Here is a 9,714-nt window from a genome sequence, read left to right on the forward strand (position 1 = left end):
GCAGTGGTTGAGAGTCCGCATGCTGATGCAGGGGACACGGGTTCGTGCCCTGGTCCGGGAAGATCCCACATGCCGCGGAGCGGCTGGGTCCGTGAGCCATGGCCGCTGAGCCTGCGCGTCCAGAGTCTGTGCTCCGCAACGGGAGAGGCCACAGCAGTGAGAGGCCTGCGTACCGCAAAAAACCAAAAAAAAACAAACAACAACAAAAAAAACATATCAGTAAACGTCCAGGTTTTTGCAGCCTTTTCCACATTTCACAAATGTATGAAGAAATTGGGCATATTTAGCCTGAAGAAGATAGGTGATAACATTTTTCGTTTTCAACCATTACCTTTTAAGCTCCTTCTATTGACAGAACCCTCTACAAAGCTTGTATCAAAATCTACTGTGACTTGCATAAAAAGCACATTTATCATTTTCAAGTCGATAATCAGCAAACAGATGTCTGCCTAGCATATCTAAATTTAATGTAATAATCTAAGTACATAATCTTGAGTATTAGAGATAGAATATGGAATCCGAGACAGAAGGAACCTTTATTTTTCCCTCACTGTCACAATGAAGATACATTTATTTTTTCATGGGTTAGTACTGGAGCAAATTTAAGTCTGTACTTTAAGGTTTGTAAGAGGTGTGAGGTCAAAGTTCTCTCTTTTTTCTTATGTGGCTATGGATGTCTAATGGCTCCAGCATTGTTTGTTGAAAATGCTGTTCTTCCTCCATTAAATTGCTTTTGCAGCTTTATCAAAAATTCAGTTCTGGGCTTCCCTGGTGGCACAGTGGTTGAGAGTCCGCCTGCCGATGCAGGGGACACGGGTTCGTGCCCCGGTCCGGGAAGATCCCACATGCCGCGGAGCGGCTAGGCCCGTGAGCCATGGCCGCTGAGACTGCACGTCCGGAGCCTGCTGCTCCGCAATGGGAGAGGCCACAACAGTGAGAGGCCCGCGTACCGCAAAAAAAAAAAAAAAAAAAAAAAAAAAAAATTCAGTTCTGACAAGGACTTGTATCCAGAATATGTAAAGAATACTTAACAAGTAACTAATAAAAATACAATTAACACAATTTAAAAATGGGCAAAGGATTTGAATAGACATTTCTCCAAAGAAGATAAACAAAAGGTCCAAAAGCACATAAAAATATGATCAGCATCATCAGTCCTTGGGGAAATGCAAATCAAAACCAAAATGACTTACCACTTCACACCTATTAAGATGGCTAGAATCAAAAAGTCAGATAACAAGTGCTGGTGAGGATGTGGAGAAACTGAACCCCTCATACATTGTTAATGGGAATTTAAAATGAAGCAGCTGCCTTGGAAAAACATTCCAGAAGTTCCTTAAAAAGATAAAGATATAGAGTTACTATATGAACCAGCAATTTCAGTCCTAGGTGTATACCTAAGAAAAATGAAAACATACATGCATGTAAAAACTAGTACACAAATTGTTCATAGCAGCACTATTCATAATAGCCAGAGTGGAAACAACACAAATGCCCATATTATTCAGCCATCGAAAGTAATAAAAGTAATGAAGTACTGATACACACACTACATGGATGAACCTTGAACATCACACTATGTGAAAGAAGCCAGTCACAAAAGACTACATATTGTATGAGTCTATTTATCTGAAATATCCAGAATAGGCAAATTTCAGAAAGTAATTAGTGGTTGCTTTGGAATGATGGAGGAGATGAAGAATGAGCACTAATAGATAGAGGGTTTCATTTTTGTGGTGATGAAAATGTTTTAAATTTAATTGTGATAGTTACATAACCCTGTGAATATACTGAAATACCATTGAATTGTATGCTTTGAATAGGTGAACTTCATGGTATGTGAATTATATTTTCAATAAAATTGTTAAAATAAGTTCAGCATACAGTGAGGGTTTACTTCTGGTTTCTCTATTCTGTTCCATTGACCTATGTGTGTATTGATTACTGTAGCAATACAGTTAAGCACTGATATTGGGTTGAGTTCTCCCACTATTCTTTGTCAATATTGTTTAGCTATTTTACAGCCTGTGCCTTTCCATGTAAGTTTTAGGAAAAGTTTATCTTATATCTACCAAAAAAACCCCTTTCTTTTCTTTCTTTCTTTCTGCTTGGTTTGGGTTTATTTTTGCCCTTCTAGTTTCTTGATGTAGGAACTTGGAATATTAATTAAGACCTTTCCTTATTTCTAATGTAAGCATTTAGTGCTCTAAATTTCCCTCTTAGCCCTGCTTTAAATACATCTTACATGTTTTGTTAGGTTGTTGAAAAGAAAACCTACATTCCTGTGTGTCTCCTTTCTTCTCACAAAGAACACTTCACTACACTTCTGACAACAGATGTGTGAGGGTGCCCCCCCCTACACACACCAAGCAATTCTGCAACACCAGCTGGGTGTCCTAGAAACTTAACTCAATTCTGACACTATCCACCTGGAGATAGCATCAAATCCCAGAGATTAAGTGTTCAGTTCCATGAGACTGCCAATCACAAACCCCAGTTGTCACCTGTGTTTCTGACCAATCAGCTATAAATTGGAGGCTCCATGACTCTCCTCCTCAAGTTTGATTAATTTCCTACAGTGGCTCACAGAACTCAGGAAAACAGTTTACTTACCGTTTACCCATTTATTATAAAAGGGTATGATAAAGGGTACAGATGAACATCCAGATGAAAGAGGCTCATTGGGTAGGTGGTAAGGGCCAGCTTCCTGGTTCACAGACGGCCATCTTCTCACAGTAACCTCACATGATGGAAGGGGTGGGGGAGCTTTAGGGGCTTCCTTTTGAAGGGCACAAATCGCATTCATGAGGGTTCCACCCTCGTTACCTAATCACCTCCCAAAGGCCCCACCTCCAAATACCATAACATTGAGGACTGGCTTTCAACTTATGAATTTGGGAAGGGGTGGGGGGGCATTCAATCTATAGGACTGAGCAAATAAAATCTACTCACTAGGAAAAAAGAACCCCACTATTTATCTAGAAGGTAGACTCAGTAGGCTTTGGCATCTGATTGGATGAAGGGAGGGTAATGAGGTAAGAGTCAAGGGTACCACCTAAGTTTCTTGTATAAGTGGACAGAGGTGCCAGGTGGTTTAGTTGCACAACTCCATAAGTCTGCTTAAACACAAACACAGTCCTCTGAAATAAAGTCATATAATCATAGACTGAATAGACTTATATGTGAAGATAACAACAGAAGCTATAAAGACAATAGCCAAAGATGAAAAGAGATCTAGGTAAAATGCTTGACAATTTGAGGGAAATTAAAGACCTTCTCAAATAATTAGAGGACTCAAATTTGTATTACCTATAAAACTTTCTTTACAAATAAATATATATTTAAAATATTAAAATACTGAAACTATGTTTGAATTTTCTACCAGCGAGAGAGATGCAATCTGAGAACCATATATAGTGTTGTCAGTAATAACAGTAAAACACAGGGTTAATTCTGAATAACTGCTATTAATGAAAAAGAAAAACACAACAAAAGTATACAAACCAAAAACCCCACAGAGTTTCATTTCCTTCTTTATAGAGATTGTATGTCAGAAAAGTTATGGGAGGCGTCCATGGTCATGGTCATACAGGGAGGGAGTAGCTAAGATAGGGTTAGAATCAACTCTGTTGTTTCTTCCATTCCTTATTCCATAAACATTCCCTGCAAGACATGGCCTCCCCACAGCTGATTTCATTCATGTGATAATGGCAGGTCCCATCATGGAGAGAAAGAATATAGCAAAACCACGAATGTAGCTGAGGGTTTATAGAAGAGGAGAGCTAGAGTTACTATGTATGTATTTTGGCACAAGAGAGTGTACAGGGTAATCTCTTGGGAAGTGGTTGACAAGGCAGCTGTGGATCTGATAGAATGGAGAGGCATCAAGACATTCATGTACTCTTGTGTGAACAAAAAAGGAACAAAGAGTATCACTCATCATCCAGTTATACAAGGGTTAAGTCTCAACCCATTGCAGTCACCCACCAAGAGTGCACCCCGAGGAGAAATGAGGATGAAAAACCAGTATGAGACACTCAGGGCTTTGGCAAAACAGGCCCTTATGACAGTTAAGATGCGTATCTCAGGAAGCATTTCAATGACCCCAGACTCTTGCATCTTCCCATACATAGAAAAGCACTGAAATCATTTATGTGAGATATCTGTTCTTTGTGATTAGCAGTAATCTTTTACCAGGATGTATGCTTGGTTGCATGTATATCCTAGCCCCTCAAAATCATACATATACCGGGGCTCCTCCTCTACACCTCCTGGGAGCTCTGAGTTCACTCAGAGCTACTGAGTGTCTCTCGGGCTATCCAGTTACGACTGAATAAAACTTAAACTCACAACTCTCATGTTGTACATTTTTAGGTCAACACTTGAAAGAAACTGTGGTAGTCAGCCTCCCAAATGGCCCTCAATGATACTTGCCTCCTAGTACTCATACCCTTGTGTAGTCTCTGCCTATACTTACTCAGTCAGAACTGGTCTACATGACCAACAAAGTATGGTGGTGTATGACTTCTGATGAAATAAAAATTCATGTTTTATGGCAAGCCAAGAAAAATTTAAAAACAAAATTTTTCTTTGCCCTTTTGGGCTTCCTCCCTCCTTTATTGTGAATTGTGCATCTGCATTAACCAGACCTCCTTAGGAGATAACCTTCCTTCTTGTCTCATAAAGGGTCTCAACTCCTTAGGAGAGAGCCTTCCTTCTCAATCTTATAAGGGGCATGATGACCCATGACTGATGACTTGCTTTGTACGTGTAGATCTGGATTGTGTAAGCAGTCAATGTCATCTGATATAATGACACGTATAATACATATAACCTTTTGTCTCAAAAAAATTACATAACTGTGCTTTGACCTCTAACGGGTGGAACAGTCCTCAGAGCTTTCTGAAAGAGTGTCTCCCCAATTATAATCCTCAGGTTGGCTTGAATAAAATTTTCCATTGCTTTCTTAGATCAACCGTTAATTTTTTCATCAACACTTGGTCATAAAAGTCATTGCAGCTCCTGAATCACTCATTCTAGGGGTGATTTGCCACCATGTCATAAAGACACTTAGTGCTATGGAGAGACCCACATGGAGTAGGACTGGGGCCTCTTTTTGACAAGGGATTGAACCTGAATCCTTGGCAGTGAAAATGTGGAGTCCTAACCACTGGACTGCCAGGCAATTCCCGGAACTAGGGCCTTTTGCCCAAAACCAGCACCAACTTACCAGCCACATGAGTGAGACACCTGGAAGCAGATATTCTGGTCCCAGTTCAGCCTTTAGTTGACTGAAGCCCTAAATGACATCTTGATTACAGCCAGCTAAGCTGCTCCCAAATTCCTGACTCACAGACACTGTGGGAGATTATAAATGTTGACTGTTGTTTAAGCCATTAAGTTCTGGGGTAATTTGCTATACAACAATAGGTAACTAATACAGAAATCAAATAAATTAAAACTATGAAAGACCACATCAGAGAATAAAAAATAAATCCAAATGACCCAAAATATAACAGGAGTATGAAAATTAAGAAAAAGAGATGAAGAACTATAAGAAAAATTTTAGTCATCCTCTTAAAATAACCATGTAATATTTAAATTAATCGTTGATAATTAGTCATGAAGAAAACGTTAATAAATCTTCAAAGTACAGATTTTACAGATAGTATTTGATTCATCACACTTTACAGCATAACAAATTCCAAACAGATGGAAATAAATGCATTGTAAATATTCCCATAAAGTTCTACAGAAAAACAAAGATAGACATTTATAATTCAGGAGTAGGAAAACAACTTTTGAGCAAAATAACAGGTAGAAAGGGAAAAACTGATATGCCTCAGTATGTAACAGAATACAAAATAGCTACCCGATAAAAATATTTCTCAATTTAAGATTTCAGTCCAGATATCTCCCCTGAAGTCATGGTCAATATTTCTACTTATATACCTAACAGACATTTCAAACTATCACATTCCAAACCAAATGCCCAATCTTACCTCCACAGAGGTTAAGACTCTGGTCTGTTATACTGGCCAGCCACAAACAACCTGTCCCCACTTTGGTGCCTGGGGCTCCTCACCTTCAGCCTTGTTATGGCTTTGTGGTTCCATTCAAGTTTGTTCCCAGTTGGGTCATCCAGCTGCCTGACACTCACAGCCTCAGGAATCCCAGCTGACCTACCCTACAGCCCTGACCAGAAACCTATCCTTTGTGGCTATTTCTTGGAATAACCAGCACAAGCCTGAATGGCCCAGTGACTTTCTCTTCTGGGCACCTTCACACTCTGTCTCCTTCAGGTCCCAGCCCAGAGTCCAGGGCTCCAGTCTCTTTGGTTCTGTTTCCAAGAGGCCTCATGGGTTCTGTGACATCATGAAGCAAATGTCTTCTGTCTCTGAAAATGCTTTCTCCAAGGTTCCACCACACTGGCTCACTCATCACTCAGAAGTCAGAGGCAGCATCTCCTCCACCCACAGGTACTAAGGTCTGGTTTGGTGGAAATACCAAGTCCTCCACTCCACCAGCTCTGTGTCCTTTAGCAAGTCATTTAACCTTTGTCCATCTCCATTTACTTCATAGTCAAAATGAGGAAAATAGTATCTGTTTTACACTGTCAGTATATGTGAAGCACAAAGCGCAGCTTTTAGAATGATTAGTTTGGGATTGTTGGAATCAGACAGCTTTTCAAAGGCCAAGGAGTCTTTCAAAGAGGTGAGAAGAAAACAACGTTTCTCGAAGAACAGAAGGGACAGGAACCTGAGAATAGGGTAGAGTTTAGATGCCGCAGTGCATCTGTTCTTCCATCGTTCCTTTCCTCAACCCCTCCCAAACATGCTTAAGCCAAGGCCACAACTAGAGTGAGGTGAGTGAAGCACTCCTTCAAGCACAACGTTTAATGGGGCACCAAAAAAACCCCCAGAAATCAAAAAACGTGATAGATCAATGAAATATTTTTTAAAATAAAGATCAGTGTAAAAAGTTCGGGCTTCCCTGGTGGCGCAGTGGTTGAGAGTCCGCCTGCCGATGCAGGGGACACGGGTTCGTGCCCCGGTCCGGGAAGATCCCACATGCCGCAGAGCGGCTGTGCCCGTGAGCCATGGTCACTGAGCCTGAGCGTCCGGAACCTGTGCTCCACAACGGGAGAGGCCACAACAGTGAGAGGCCCGCGTACCACAAAAAATAAATAAATAAATAAATAAATAAAAGTTCATGATAGGGACTTCCCTGTTGGCGCAGTGGTTAAGAATCCGCCTGCCAATGCAGGGGACACGGGTTCAAGCCCTGGTCCGGGAGGATCCCACATGCGGCGGAGCAACTAAGCCCGTGCGCCACAACTACTGAGCCTGCACTCTAGAGCCCACGAGCCACAACTACTGAGCCCACGTGCTGCAACTACTGAAGCCCGCACGCCTAGAGCCCATGCTCCGCAACAAGAGAAGACCGCGCACCATGACGAAGAGTAGCCCCGCTCTCTGAAACTAGAGAAAGCCCGCGCGCAGCAACGAAGACACAACTCAGCCAAAAATAAATAAATAAATAAAATGTGGGGGCGGGGAGGAAAAGACCCATTGGTGGTCTCAATTTAAAAAAAAGTTGATGATAAACAAAACATCAACATCTTAGAGACAAGATCTGGTTACTATATTAAATCAAGAAGTGACTGAGCACAGCAAGTTTGAGTTTCACACCTCGAGAACCTACAGTCCAGAAGACAGTTGCAAATTCAAATCATTTGATTAACTGTGATCACGCTAAAGTATTTTTGGTTTTGTAGCAAGTCATCTGTGGGGAGATAATTTGAGACTACAAAAATATCCTGTTCATCATCAATCTTTAGCAACAGATTTATAATCAATGAGATTTCTGCCTGAATCAATTACTACCATGATGGTTGAAAGATATTTTCTAACTCTATCATTCCTTCTACATTTACTAGTTGGAATTCTGTAAGTTCTTTCTCATCTCATTAATTCATCATTTATTTTAGTATGGACATATGAAATATTTTGACTAATACTGCTACTCTAATTATATTGATGCTTCAAGTGTCCTGGTTTTGCCCACAGAAGCCCCCTTCAAGCTGAATCCTGAAGAATATACGTCAAAGAGCTTTGACAAACATATACATCCATGAAATCATCACCTCAATAAAGATATGGGAGGTTTCCATCATCCCCCAAATTCCTCTTCTATTCCTTTTCTGACTTTCCCTGGACCCCTGGACCAAAGCAACCACTGATCTACTTTCTGTCCCTACAGTTTTGCATGTTCTAGAATTTCACTTTAAATAGATCTATGTGCAGCTTAGCTTTCAGCCAAAAACTCAGGGAGACTCATGCATATTTCTGGAGCTCTTTGTCAGAGTATCTCCCTCCTTCCTCTTTCTTGCTCTTCCATGCTCTGCTCGGCAAATTCCAGTTACTTCAGTTTCCCTAAGTTCTGTTGTCTCACTTTAGTAAATCTGTTGCGCTGTGCTTGCGTTCCTCCTTCCTGCATTGTCTGGAATATGCCTCCAGGGAGAAAGCCATTGCAGCTGTAGGAACTCATTTATTCTTCCCTCTCTTGGGGATCAAAGTCTTGCACTACCAGTTGTCCAATATCTGAAAAAACTTGTTTCCTACATGTTACCTAGTTTAGTACTATCACACCATCACAGTTGTGAGCAGGGAATCCTCTGTGTTATTTTTTGAGCATCTCCCTACTTTTTGGCACAAGAAGATATTCCATAGTCATCTTGTACTTTCCCTGCCATCGTCCTGGAATCAGACATTACCCCAAGAAGCTTTGGTTCCTTTTATTAGAGAATTGTATTTAAAGACCAAGATCTGCTTACTGCTACTGAGGCATCATTGCTTCCAGGCCCATTCACCAAATAGAAATGTAGAAAATACATAAGTACATAAATACTTTTTTTTAAAGTAATAGTAAGACTAATTAATTTAAATAAACTTTATTTTAGAAGTTTTTGATTTACAGAAAAACTTCAAAGATAGTACAGAAGATTCCCACATACTCTGCACCCAGTTTCCCCTATCATTAGTCTGTTTTATGTTTAACAATGAGCCAACATTGATACATTATTATTAACTAAAGTCCACACTTTATTTTTTCTTAGTTTTTATCTAATGTCTGTTTTCTGTTCCAGGATCTCATTCAGGATACATTATTTTTAGTGTAGTTGTGTCCCCTTAGGCTTCTTTTATTTGTGATGGTTTCTAAGACTTTCCTCATTTTCAATGACCTTCACAGTTTTGAGGAGTTTGAGTCAGATATTTTGTCTAATGTCCCTGAACTGGCATTTGTCTGATGTTCTCTCATCAAACTGGGGTTATGCATTTTGGGGAGGAAGACCATAGAGGTAAACTGTCCACATCTTAGCAAAAGTAAATGATATCAGCATGCCCTCACTATGGGTGTTAACACTGATCTGGGTGAGGTATACAGACACACTTTTAATCATGAGTTCACACCAACCCAACATCACAGGGTTCTTCCTTACCTTCCATTATCTTTTTTTATATCTCTCTTTTCCCACAGTAAAACACTGGCTCCCAAAAAATCTATATATTTATTCATTTGCTCAATCCTATGATGCACACAAAACAGTTTCGAAATCACTACACCAAAGCTATTAGGAAAAACAATCTACTAAGTTGAGTTCAGAGATTGCTTGCATTTTCTGGCTTTTTGTCTTTATATATTAGGAATATT

Source organism: Leucopleurus acutus (assembly GCF_964270905.1).
Source record: "Leucopleurus acutus genome assembly, chromosome: 20".
NCBI classification, from domain to species: domain Eukaryota; kingdom Metazoa; phylum Chordata; class Mammalia; order Artiodactyla; family Delphinidae; genus Leucopleurus; species Leucopleurus acutus.